This window comes from Lonchura striata, chromosome 1, assembly GCF_046129695.1.
Source record: "Lonchura striata isolate bLonStr1 chromosome 1, bLonStr1.mat, whole genome shotgun sequence".
NCBI lineage: Eukaryota > Metazoa > Chordata > Aves > Passeriformes > Estrildidae > Lonchura > Lonchura striata.
This window is the reverse complement of record NC_134603.1, coordinates 67,771,304-67,785,741: the sequence shown is the minus strand read 5'-3', so window position 1 is coordinate 67,785,741 and position 14,438 is coordinate 67,771,304. Positions and strand designations below refer to the sequence as shown.

The 14,438-nt window shown below is 35.4% G+C and overlaps 1 long non-coding RNA gene across 1 annotated transcript; it reads right to left on the bottom strand.

Annotated features, from left to right (window-relative positions):
- Window positions 1–7,807: 7,807 nt before the first annotated feature.
- On the bottom strand, window positions 7,808–13,878 carry LOC110479522 (uncharacterized). The gene is made up of 3 exons (XR_002466935.3): window positions 13,820–13,878; window positions 10,789–10,852; window positions 7,808–7,983 (listed from the first exon to the last, which is right to left on the bottom strand). It is a non-coding gene; the product is annotated as an uncharacterized LOC110479522 (long non-coding RNA).
- Between the last annotated feature and the right edge of the window lie 560 nt (window positions 13,879–14,438).

Here is a 14,438-nt window from a genome sequence, read left to right as displayed (position 1 = left end):
TCTCAAGGAAATGCAAGTGTTGGAATAAAAAGTTTTAGATCAGCAATGTTCCAAAGACATATTTAATACAGTTTTAATCAGTGCTAAACCATACCATGAAAATAAAAAAATCATCTGCCTCCATAATTTAGAATTTAATTTCTGATATAAACTGACTCGTGGGCAAATATAGATTATCATTGTGAAATCTGAGAGGGCATCTTATTTTGCTCTATGTAGAGGTTCAGAAAACCGACCCTGTCCCCATCTTAAAAAATGTCTGGATAGGATGTAGAGTCAGCTATACACCGTGTATCATTATGCATATGCAAATTTTTGGTGCATTCAAATTTCAGTTGCTTTCATCTAACTGTAGGCACTTAATTGAGATGCCTGGCTTCTACAGGGTCTCTATAGAGTCTGCAGAGAGAAGAAAGCATGTCCTCCAGGTAATTCAGGCCATCAGTCTCATAATATGGAAGCACACTTATTAGAGGGATAGCTTAGGGTGATGAGGGCTCTCTATGAAGTACTTCATACTTCAGGTTAGATTGACTATCTCCAAGAGTTAAGTTTAAAACAGAGTTTATATAAAGCCTGAAGCAGCTTGGTCAGATTTAATTCACCGAGCAACTCATATAATATACACTGTATATTTAAGAAATGTGCTACATTTATGCAGTCCTTTTGACTTTGATTAGAATATTCTGATGATTCATAGATTAAAAAATAACTTATTTTCACAGATCTACTTTCCCTGCACTGGCAAGTCACAATGCTCAAGAGGTTCATGGCAATATACTAAGAATTCTTACCTTTCTGTAGCAAAGTCTGCCTGGTTTGCATAATGGATTCTGTCCATTGCAGTGTCTGTGTCTAGTCATTAATCTTTTCAGTCCTAGGCATCCCCTGCTCGAGCACCAGAAGGCAGAAATAATTCAACTTCTCTTTCAAAAAAACTTCTGGCTTTTGCCCTCATACACCACAACCTCTTTTTGGCTTGACTTGCAGTCTTTCACAGTTAAATATGCTTGCATTCCCTTAAACTACTAAAAATTAAGACAAAGGTAATGATGAAAAGCTGTCAGAAGAATTCTCCTTACATGTTTTCCATCTGTTGATAGTTACTCCAGATGCTTTTGATCAAGTCCCAAGACACATACAAGCTTGCTTTTTACAAGAAAGTAAAGAGTAGAAGTCAGAATTAGTATGCAAATACTACTAAGAAGAAAGATAGTAGTTCAAAATTTTTGCTGCTTTTTTTCCTTGTTTATCAGCTGGCACACATTTTAGAGTCTGCAAAGTGATATAAAGTGAGGCACTTGGAAAGGTAGCGTATACATCCACATGACTGTATACCTCTACTAAGCAACGGATGCTGCAGCTTGGCCAGTTCTGCCAGACAATAACTGCAGGAGATTGGGAGATAAACATCTCCATTTCAGTATGGCATTTCTCTGACCTACAGCCATTAGTAAATTCCTTTTTTTTTTGCTTTCATCAGTATCCATTTCTGAAAGATAGTATCAGTATCACAATAATTTTCTGAGGCACAAAATTATATTTCCTAACAACCTGTATCCTCATTAAAGTCTTTCTGTATTTACACAATTTTAATTTGGATGTTCCCTTTTTCAGAACATTGGCAAAAAAAATGAATAGAAAAATCCCTTGTATTTAGATTTCAAAGATAAAGTTGTATCTGGATTTTAGTCCATAGGATAATGCTGGCCCATTAATCTTTGGAAAGATTGTAATATAAATAGAAACTAGATAATTCCTCCTATCAAAATAATTATCATGTCCTCCATAATTTCACTTTGCCAAGCATCAGATGCCATAGTAAGAGCTAAACATAATCATAATGTCCATCCATCCATCCATGCATCCATCCACGTGCTTCTATTTTCTATTTATTGTGTGTTTCTAGTAGATACTGCAAAAATAATCATTCTTACTTAGCCTCTGCCTTGATTTAAATATTTTTGAAATTAAAAAAACAGTATCTCTATGCATTACAATCAATATCTAAAAGAAAATAAATTTACAAATAGAAGAAAAGACAACAAAAGAATCCAAAAACTAACTTGTAGCTTTTGTTTGTGGGTTTGGAGGGGGTGTGGTGTCGTTTTGGGTTGGGGTTTTTTGCGACAGTATATTTAGGACTTGGTCACTGGAGCATCTTTACAAGGTAGCCCATGGAGATGTACAACAAGACTTTGCTGTAGTTTTGTTGCATTTCACTCGTGCATGATGAGAGTTTCATGGGCACTTTGGGCTCTCTCAGAGAAAGAGCTCTAAGAGGGATAGCACACCTCTTCTCCTCAGTCCAAGGACTGTCCAAGGACTGTCCCCAGTGTAGATACATGTGGTGTAGTTTTTGCCAAATGCTCACATTTCCAGTTGTGTACACATCACACTTCAGCACCCTCTGTAAACCTGCTCAACAGGCACAGAGCCAGACCAGTTTCCATGGCTATACTGTGATGAGCCGGGGTCCTATGTGCTCCAGGTATGCCACAGGGTCAGGTCCTCAGGAGCCGGATAGCACTAAAACAGCTTTCTCTCGACGGCAGGATGACACTCAGGCGGTGTTGTTTCCAAGAGGGTTTATTGTAGGAAAAGATAGGTTGGGGAGCATGGGGAAACAACCTCTCTGGAAAGGAGCTCGCACTGAGAGCCCTGAGCTGAGGGCGGGGTGAGGAATATAACTGTAGCAGGGAAGGCGGGTCAGGGTAGGAAACATCCAATGAGGGAAGGGTTCAGGGGCGGAGTAGAGGATGAGTGATAGGGTTGCAACCAATGGGGACAAGGGGAAGGAGTGGTTACAGGGAAGGAACCAATGGGAGTACAGAGAATGAAGAACTTTCTAGAACTGGGGGATGGCTTACATAATGATGGACAGGAACGAGGGGAAGGTACAACAAAAGACTGACAACAGGGGAGGCGGGAAATTACACGTTTGTCACCTCCCATGGCAACTCAGGGGGACTTTCTCCTAAGTCCCCTCCCACAATACTGTTCTTCAGTGTCATGGACAGGGGATTCAAATTTCTATCAGTAAATGCAATCTTCAGTTGTTCCATGACCCGTGGTGTAAAAGCACCCTGAAGTCATAGATCCCAGGCTGCAGTCTACCAACCACTTGTGGTTTATAAATACCCATTAAAGAATGTAGACAAAAAAGCCCACAGTCCATCAAGCCTGGACTCGCATGAGACATAAATTGTTCACCCCAAATACCAGAGGAAATATATCTAGCTGTGCTCATCCTGCTTGCAAGAAAATAGCTGTGTAACTCTTTGTTTAATCCTGGGGGAAGTTACTTAATCCTACTATACATGTACTTTCCAGTTTGCTAAATTGTTTGAAATGACAAGGACTATCTATATTAGAAAATAATACTAGCATTCATTAATGTTACAAACCAGTTTGAGATTATTAGATAAATAATGCTAATATTTTGCTATTTTTTCTGTCTTAGGTTGTATTAAAATGACAATAATTTATAATTGAAATTTTAAAAAATATGGAAAAAAACTTAACTGGATGAAAATATAAACCTGGAATATAAATACACAGCTATAAAAATGTCATTTAGAAGAACTGATTGAGTCATGAATAGGCACAATACGCTTGTAAAAATATTTTTGAAACAGGAGGAATCCCATTTGACTGCATTTCCACAGTAACACCTGTTGTTAGCTTGCTAGGAAAAAGATATTTTCCTTTAAAAAAATCCTGATTAAAAATAAAAAGCCCTCAAATGTGCATTTGAGAGGAAAACAAAAGTGCAGCATCTGTATAATGTGGAACTGCATCTAAAATTCAATAAGAAGAACAATCTCTTGCAAAAGTATTAAGAAAGCAACATGCTGTTAAAACAGGTTTATGATACAACCTGAATGTTTTTTTAAATATGTTTTCATATTTAGGTTTTCATGTGACGGAAACTGTAAAGCTCTTAGTCACTTGGCCTGAGCACAAAGTTGATTCTAATTTTTGTTCTAGGATTTAGAAATGTCAGTTCACGATATTTGAATAGAAAGGGTAGAGCTGGAAAACTGAAGAGAAATTTAAGCTAAATACTTAAATATTTTTGAAAAATAAGTTTTGAAAAACAAATACTTGAGAATTAGTAACTATAGTTGTGTGATTCACAAGACTACAGTTCTTCATTACTTCTAAAACTTACTGCTAAAATCTTATAGGCTTTTTAAAGATTTCTACCAATATAGACATAAAAATATACAGAAAAAAAAAAATTGAGACATCAGCAGATGTTAATATTCAATAAAACCTCTCAAGAGATACTTTTTGAGGATTAATACAAGAAGAATATTTTCATCCTGAAATATACTATCAGTCTGTATATGTACTGCAGATTGGACAAAATATTTGTAATTATGATAATGATCAAAACAATACTACAGTTGAGATCCAGTTTCTGACAATTTGTGGAAGAAACTATATGGGAGCTGGATGATTTAAACTCTGTATTTTACGTGGCACCATATGTGTAGAGTTCATCTATCAATAATAAATCTCTGGTTATGCAGGAAAGGAACAGATTCTCCCTCCCCTTCCTTCCAAGAAAACTAGCTATCAAACATTGCATATTAGCACAAGAAAAAGTGAGATTTCAATAATTTTCCTAGAATAATCACTGAAAAATTTAAATACTTACTATTTTGAAAATTAAAATCTAGTTTTTCTTGGTACCTGAAAAGGAAAATCAGCAGCAACTATACCCCAAATTAGCATTGTGAATAACTGCCTTTTACATGAGTACCTCTACATTTACAGATTTAAATTTATAGCTGTAGGCAGTTTCAGTCAATGTAAAATCTGATGAGAATGCCAGAGCTAGTGTCACCTTCATGCCAACTTGTATGAATAACTACTGAAGGGGTAGTGTGTTTGTTCAACTAAAATCTTTCTAAATCTATTGCAAACTAAGTCACTAGTTGGGAAATTAATACAATTACCACTTTTTAGAAGGGAATGAACATTAACAAATCTTTCATTGAATACTGAACTTACGATAAACAAGTGTGAATATCTTAAATACTGCATTACATCTGGCCTCTACTTCAGGCTTCTACTATGAGAGCTGGGTATATGATTTACATATCCACAAAGAAATAGTGATTCTTATGATTGAAACTGACTATTCAGAGGTGCATAATTTACTAAGAGATTTGTATTTACTAAATCACAGAGGCTGAGAAAACCATAGTGGAAATATGAAAAGGCTCTCACATTTAATCATGAATGGTTTGGATAAGATTGCTGACCACTATTCAAAATAAGGGAGGTTTTACTGCAGTGATGAGAACAAATATGAAGTCCTTTAGCAGAAAAATACTTTTGGGGAAATAACAGTCCTATTGGCAGAGTCTATTCAAACTTGCAAATTAAGACACAAACAAATAATTTGTATTTATATCAAACTTCTACCTAAAGAATTACTGAGTTAAATAATTATCTCTCTAAAGAATTATTCGCTTTTTATGGCCCTTAACACATTTTGTAGCAACACAGCTACACAGCTACACATACATATCTATATTGGCTATTGTTTCATGCACTAGCATTGGAAACAAGTTCCCTTATCTCTTTCAACTGATAGATTTTTGAGATTAAGTAAATTTGAACATTTAGATCTCATTTTATTGATCCTGAGTTTGTGGCAGTCATATATATTTCCTGAAAAAAAACAATACTCATGCTTTCACAATGTAACACAGATTATTGTGAGTTTACCAGACACATATGAAAAACTGTACACAAAAAATACAGCTGTAGAAATTGCACAAAGTACTCTGAGAAGATGTTTTGGCATATTTTCTCTTTACTGGCTGTTGCTACTGTCTTTGTTATACAGCAGGATAGAGGGAAAGATTGCAGGAAACTTATGCAATCTTTCAAGTCTGTTCACATATTGTGATCATTACTTTTTCATTACTTTTGAATCTCTACTCACTTATCTAAAATAAAAGTCTAGCTGCAACGAGGTTCAGTAAACACTGTCTTCTTATTTTTGTCATATTTTTTTCATTCAAGTACAAATATGTGGAAATGGGCTAGGTTCTCCCACCAAACTGGTCAGCTCAAGATCTTGCAAATCCAAAATTAAATGCAGTTCACTTCTCTGCAGGAGACTGATTGACCTATAGTGACATTTTTTTTTATCACACATCTACATTGTGAAATGTACTAATCCAAGTTCAAGACTCTTTATCACCTTCACAGCCCTCTATCTGACAGGAAGATATATAGAGGCAAGCACTGGGTAGCTAAGGTAAAATATGAAGATATTGATTTTTCAGGTTGTAGCTGATTAAGTAACCTGTAAAAACCAAAAGTCATCAGGAACAAAAAAGGTTCAGGTCAAGTGCCCTCATGTCTTCAATCTGAGTTGTTATTTTTGGATGATAAAGAGGAAAACATTTTTATTTCTTCAAAAGGCCGTGTATTTATTGCCTTTCTTTAAAAGCTGGAGTGCTAGTGGTTGATAATATATCTTTTTCTGGACTGCAGCAAACACGTACTAAAAGATCCACTGAATTTAAAACTAAAGTCGGCTGTTTCTATATAAGGGGAGAAAACTTCCTACCATCTTTTTCTTTTTAAGGAAAATGTTACCCACATGTTTAACACAAAATTCAATTAGTTATTAAAAATTGGTCCTTAAGAAAAATCCTTAGGTCTAATGTTTCTGATAATCGTTAGGTATGGTCACCTCTCCATTATTTTTTCCAAAGCAGAGGTAAAACTGAATGCTCAGTAAATACAAGGACAAAGATATTTTGACACTGTTCTTACACTTTCTTAAAAAATGTTTTCTGTTGGCTTGCAATAGCAGGGAAATGGGGCCCAGGATGATGTTATTGTGACATGTGGCTTTTAAAGGTCAACCTTGAGCAGAGATGATTTAGACATATCCAGAAAGTGACTACCATCAGAATGAAGGAAAAACATTTTTCTCCAGTCTTATGATGAACTTCAAAAATAATTCTTTGATTAACCCTCCAGACTGACATATCACTGCTCAACAATTTTGACATAATAATATAGATGAAATTTTGATGCACCTAGTACCCGGTAATATTTTGATGCCCTCATTGCTTCTTATAGTTATGGCATTCCAAAATAATTTGCAAGGAAAACAAAGGATATTTCTTTTATAAAAACTTAAGCTGTTTTCAAGATTTTGTTGAAGCCTTGTTGCAATTTTCAAGTGTTGGAATGTTAAACACATTATAAAGTTCTCTGAAGTCAACAGATCAGTCATTCAGAGATGTATTTTATATTTTATGATTGTAGGAAGTAATTCAGAGGAAGAAACATGGAGGTTAAAAATACTTTAAAATTTTACCCAGTTTCAAATGAAAGAAAATAAGTAAGTAGTTGTTCTATTGTTCTAGCTCTAAAATCAAAATGAAAAAGAAGTTGGAGTTGGGCTGATCATCAAGAATACTGTATCATGCAGAAGAATATAAGATCAGGAGGAGGTTAAGTTAAGCAAATGATGCGGAAGGGTGTCAGAAGTGCGGATGAGGCACATGGGTTAAATATAAAATCTTGCTGAAAAACAAGAATAACCAGTAAAATAATCTCATGCAATAGAACTCCAGACTCAGTAGGCTCAAACATCCATCCTTATCTAGATATTGTTACTGATCTACTCTAAGAAATTATTGGCACTGTTACTGGGCTGACAGCTGAAATGAACTGACTGTTCCAAGGAAAGAGGTATCAGACTATTGAGCGGCAAATCTGGATGTGATGTTTCTCAGCAAGCAGCACTCTGGTAAGCACAACAGCAGGCTGAACATGTGAAAAAGGTGTTCAGCTCTAGATCTTGTTTAAAATATCAAATCAGTCTTCATTTCAATACACAGCATATTTTGCTCCTCTATTTCTTCTCCATCCAGCTCTTCTCATCAGACATTCTTCTTCTTTTGTTGGGATTTCTGTACCGTCCTCCATCCTGCAAGCCTTGTAATTTTGGAGAAAAAAAATGGTCCTCATAAGTAAAATAAGTCATTGTTTGAAACTCTTTTATCATTTTATCAGAAAATGTGAAGACCCTTAAGGGGGTAGAATACAATTTCTAAGTATGACATTTTTGATAGACCTGTAATACATCACAGAGGGAGAAGACAATGTTTTATACATTCAGACAATCTGTTTGAAATATTTTGGAATTTCTTTTTATATTTTACTTTGCAATTAGCCAGTACCATGCAGGTTTTCTCTTTTTACTGTTGACTGGCTACATTAGGTTTGTGTGTGTGAATTGTTTCTTTTGAGGTGTGCACCCTACTGTGAAGTGTAAAAAAGAACCCTCCAGAAAATTGCATGTATTTAAAAACAAACAAAACATGCATTAAGCAAAGCATAAAAAGTGCTGTGGCAATTCAATAGTGTCTAGGGAACAGGATAATATAGACATTCAGTCCTGAATATGAGAATTAGAGCTGCTCCATAGTTTTTCGATATAGCTGAATGTGCAGAAGTACAACAGACAGCTGGAATTTAATAAAAAGGAAGGATGCAAACTGGGTGATGAGGAATAAGTCAGCTGTTCTTAGGTCGGAACACAAGATATTGAAATCTTGCAGTCAGGAAATTTTCTGACTAGAAATTCTTAAATACAGGATTGCCATTTGAGCCATGTGAGCCCTATGATAGGGCCATATTTCAAGAAAAGCCAAGAATATATACGTGAAGAATCCATGAAGATCTTTTATATATGAAAATGAGAGAGACCTTATTGTGGACACTTAAGCTGGAAAAACACAGCTTAAAAGCAATGTCTGCAAAATGCTCCTTTTCTGTTCCTTTTTTTTCTCATGTGGAGTCAGTTCTGCAATTGAGTGGCATAAATAAAGTATATTTCCCCTAGACTGCTGCATAAAAATCAGTCAATATGAAAATCAGAGAACCATTTCGTATTAATGGAAGGGGACTTTACCTGATGTTGCTCTTGCTTGTATTTTCGTCAGCTTCTCAGAATAAGGAGTGAAGATTAGGCTGTTGCCTGAATTCTGTTTACCTCAATATACTTAATAATTTATGTACTAATATTGCCCTAATTTGCCGGGGGGGGGGGGTGTTTAAAAGACATTAGGATACATAAAAGCAATTTTCATTGAAAATTTTTCAGGTCGTAACAATGGCAAGCCATTCATTTATTTAACTGGTTTTCATATATGTGTGATTTCTTTGAAAAACCTTTTGTCACTTATGGGTTGAGGCAAGAAAGCATTTGGAAAAACAGTATCGGAGAGAAAGAGGTGATCAAAAAGCACAAAACATATCAAATATTCACAAATAATAAAAGAATCTCAACACATTCAGTGGAGATAAGGATTTTTCTACAATGCCCTGTGAAAAGTTTACTTATGCAAGTTATGAAACTTCACCTCAAAAGAAACTTTACCATCAATTACCAAAAACTGTTTTTAATTTCAATGTGCCAAATATGACTGCCTGTTTAGGAACCATATATCTGGAGTAAAACTGGTAGTTTGAGTGGAAGATAGGTGTTCAAACTGGCTTTGTTTTGAAATCATGCCACTCTCCTCTTTCCCACTCTCCTACCCTAAATCTTAACATGTTCTTTCTAGTAAATATTGACATGGCAGTGTTTCCCTATTTGCTGGCATGATAAGCTATGTAATACATAAACTAAAATACAATTAAAACATCCCAATAAAAGAAGCATTATTTTAAAAATAAAATTTTAGTAATTTTAATTCTTACAGTAGAATTGACTTTTTACTACAGAGATCTTAAAATATCTCAGAGTTTAAAACCTTTGCAGTTGCATTAAATTCTGGTTTTATGGAGGAACATTAATTTGAAGTGCATTTCTCCTTTGGTGTTCCTGATACCAAGAGCTCAAGTGCTTGAAAAGATTTTTAGGCACATATTTCTTAGTTTAAATAAAACTTATTTATTGTGTCTTTTGTAGGTCCCTTAAAATATTGAACAGAAATATCAGCAGAACTTACTTGATTCTTTTTCCCCTACAGTGTTAATTAGACACCTGAAATATCTCCCACAAGTTTAATGTGAATAAATGGCTATGGATGGACATTATGAGAGTGCAAGGAAAGAGAGATGCACTGATTAAGAAATTAAATATTGATAGTGATATTGCCACAAACCTTATGTTGTGCCTAACTGAACTCGGAGCATTCATCAAGACTATCTCATTGATCTATCAGTTGGATGTTTTGTGTTCAAATGTGGCCTGTAAATCTTGAACACTTAGCTAGAGTTGAAGGAAAACTGTCATATCCTGTACAAAATGACACCAAAGTTGTCACTGTCTAGGTTAACAATGACAGTGGATATTTAGCTACATGAATTTTTCTGGCTTACCATCTGTCATCATGTTCCATGCTTTCACTGGCACATAAAAGCTGATTAGTCTACATCAGCAAGTTCTGCTTTGAAGAACAAATTAAAATATACCAAAAGTTATGCAGTACTTTAATTGCCTTCCTGGAATGCATCCAAATTAAAATATGTTTGCATGGATAAAAATTATAAAAGAAACCTCCAAAAGATAACAGAACAACCCCTTGCTATTTGGTTAAGGTCAGAGGACCTTGTCCAACTGGGACAAAAACCACCTCAAATCCTGCATTGAGTTTTGGGCCCCCAACTATAAGAAGGACAGAGAAGGGCAATGGAGCTGGTGAAAGGTCTGCAGCACAAGTCCCATAACAAGCAGCTGTGGGAACTAGGGTTGTTTGGCATGGAGAAAAAGAAGGCCAGGAATGATCTTACCACTTTCCACAACCATCTGAAAGGGGGCTGTAGCTAGGTGGGGATATACTTCTTTCTCAGGCATCTAATGATGAAACAAGAGGAACTGGCATGAAGTTGTGCCACACAGGTATTCACTAAATACACATATTTAAGCCCTAGGTGTAGTTCAGCTACTTACAGGAGCACAAATATTCCTATGGTTTTAATAAGGTTACAGCTAATTTTTTTTAAAGTTTAATATCTTCTACTTGCCAAGTAGACTCAAAGAACATAAACCAGATACTAAAAAAAAACAAAAAGAAAAAAAAAAAAAGAAGCAAGACAAATAAGGAATTTGAGATACCGAAATGTTACACTTCTAAAGTAACTAGCTAAAGAGTGTTACATAAATTATTTGTGCATATATTTTTTTTAATGCAAAGAACATAAGATTTCCATGGAAGCAGGCATAATATGTTACACATCCAGTTCATCCCCCTTTCTGTCACCCCTTTGTTTTCATCTAGCATGTATCACCAGTATTAATCTTTTCTTATTTTCTATTTTATCCCAGCAGCATGAAATGACCACAATAATCACAGTTGGGCCTGCATTTTAGAAAGCAAGTTGCTGAAAATGCTTTTTAATTTTTTTATTATGCAATTTCATAAAATGCAAAATTACTGTATCTCAATCCCCCTTTTTTAAAGTCTGTCAAAAATGAAAAAAAAAAACAAGCCACAATAAACCTATAAATTATTTTCACCAGAAACTGACCTAGAAAGAATTTAAGTTCTAGTAGGAAGACAAATTTTACAAAGATTGGAACCTATCTGGAACAAAAAGATTATATATTTATAAAATATATGTCTCTGTGTGTGTGTTTCTTCCCCTTCCCCAAGGCAGTAGGTGTTTGCCCTGCAAACACATCCAGATTGTCACTGTATACTTATACAAGTGCTGTCACCTCTGTGGTTTGCCTAAGTATGCCTCTATTTGTTCTATGATGTTTTTGAAATCCTGGCATAGAAGAAATACTTATATTCCTCATAACTATCAAGATAAAATCTTTAAGAGCAGGGCTCTCAGCTGCTTTTAGCAGTCAGTGCAGAAGGCAGTACCACACCTGGTCTATAAGTGGAACACAATGATCAAGCATACGTTCCTGCAAACATTTAGTATTTTATACTGGATGTCTACAAAATACTTAATTTAATGTCAGGATGGCTTTTTCCTAATTTTGCAGCACATTGGGTATAAATTTTGACTATATGCCAGGTCTTCCCTTTGAACAATGTTGTGACAAGGACCTGTGCCAACAGCACTTGGGTAAAATATGTTATCCATGCAACTCAGGTGTCAGGTATTCCTACTTTTTTGAAACAGATTCAATTATGTGGAATTTGCTCAGCTTTAGTATGTATAGCAATTAATTCTTCCTTTTTCCCCTTTCCTTCATAATTTCTATCTGTATGTGGAGTGGTTTAAATATTCATCTAATATCCAGACATTAGCTTATTTCATTCCATTCAGCCTTCACATTCGAGTCTCAGTGGTATAATATATGGAAGATGCAAATGTTTTAAGGGCTTCCAAAACATCTTAGAAACAGATTTTTGATTAGGCTGCAGTGGTCATGATATGGATGCGTACAAGTGAAGCATGATATAAACAAAATCATAGTGGTAATGTTTATTATGCCAAAACCTTCTACTGTTTGACCCCTCCTAGCTTTTTTTTGGTTTATGACATTCCACTGGTTCATATCCACCCTTTGAAATGTCAACAATGCACTTTAAATTTTAGAAATGCTATTAACTCTACACTGAAAGTATGGAATATGACTCTCCTATTTGGTCTGCTGCAGTTTGCTGCTAGCTCATTTTAGATTAGTTCTCATTACTAGTTGGGCTGTGAAAGACACTCGTTAAGCACCATATGCTTAAAAGGACATAAGTCTTAAGATTAAATTCTGATGCCTCCTCTTGGCCAGCAGCTCATTATAACAGACCTTGTTTGCATGCATCACCAAGTGCTCTTGCCAGAAAAAGGTGCACTAGCATTTTTTGGTTTATCTGCCAAAAATCCAAAATAAGTAATTTCATTTCTATTGGTTAGCTCCAGGTTCTTAGCATTGAGGCAAAAATAATAAAGAAAATGGTAATAAAGAATTATAATATGAAAATTATAATAAAGAAAAAACACTTCAATAGCTTTGCAGGGATCAATGGCAATAAGGCCTTCAAGCTGTAGAAAGAGGAAAGAAGCTCTCATAATGAGTGAAAAGAATCTTGAAATCATATATTTTCTCCTCCTTTAACCCTAACCAGATCCCTTTGATAAATCAATGTTTTCAAAATTAAATTCAACATGACCCTCAACTAGCTGTGGTTCATATACACATATCTGGGGATATTTTTTAACAGTGAATTACACAGTAAGTACAATTGAAATGCCTTTTTTTAAGGATAAGGGCAGTTTTCTTATAGAATTAGACAGCTGGACATTTATTTGGCACATTTCAGTGAAGCTGAAGGAGATAAATGAAGTTGTGGAAGCAGTAACCGTGCTCTGTCCAGGCTTCTCAGCAGGACAAAACAGCCTGGGGACATTTATTCTAATGTGGCCATACTGTTTCAAGAACGTGAGCTAGCTTATTAAAGGGTAGTAATGGTACATCTTCATGGCAACAGCAACATCACTGGTGGACTCAGTCTTCATCTGCAGACTAGTCAGTCCAAAGAAGGATAGAACTGATTTTCAGTGAGAATTTCTTACACAGATACAATGTGCGATGTTTTCAAGCTTAGACATCAAAATAATAATTCCCTTCAGCACTAAAAACTTTATTCAACCTGTCATTTTAAATCATTCTTCCACCCCTGTGCTACTACAACTTCTTATCAGAAGATTCTCAAAGCACGTTTGAGGTGGGTGGGTGTGTGCTTCATAATACAAGGACCTTTATAAATGCCTTCAGTGTGTTTTGACAACTTACAATTATATGAATGTCAGTTCAGACAAACAATACTTATTTGTTCCCTACAAAAAAGGAAAAAAAAAAGCTTACCTAGAAACAGCAGAAAGATGCCCAACTAATATCATCTTCTGTTAATGGGTAGGTCTGAGCTGCAAAAAAAGCTGTGTTCTTCCCTCAACACCACTGCAAGACACAAAGCACAGCACCATCTGACACTTTGGCAAGAAGAAAGAGCCATCTGACTTCAGGATGTGGAAAAGCCTCACTGTACCAATGAGGAAGATGAGCTAGTTCCAGGAATCCTGAAATAGTTCCCTAAGAAAACAAGAGCCATCTGACTTCAGGATGTGGAAAAGCCTCACTGTACCAATGAGGAAGATGAGCTAGTTCCAGGAATCCTGAAATAGTTCCCTAAGAAAACAATCTATTACTGTTAATGCTGGATTGTTTCTACAATTTTTATTGCAATTTCTTTACTACAAATATGGATAGAACCCAACATTTTGACATGTAACAGAAAGACATTTTAAATGCAGCAAATTACTGTGTAAAAGTATTTACATGATTCCTCTTACAATAGCCTAATACACTTAAGGATAGATTTTTAATAACATGAGAAACACAAAGACATGTCAGCCAAGTAAGTCTGGCACTTGGGGGGTAATATAACAATAAGCTTGTCCCATGCTTTCAAAGACAGAGAGGAGTA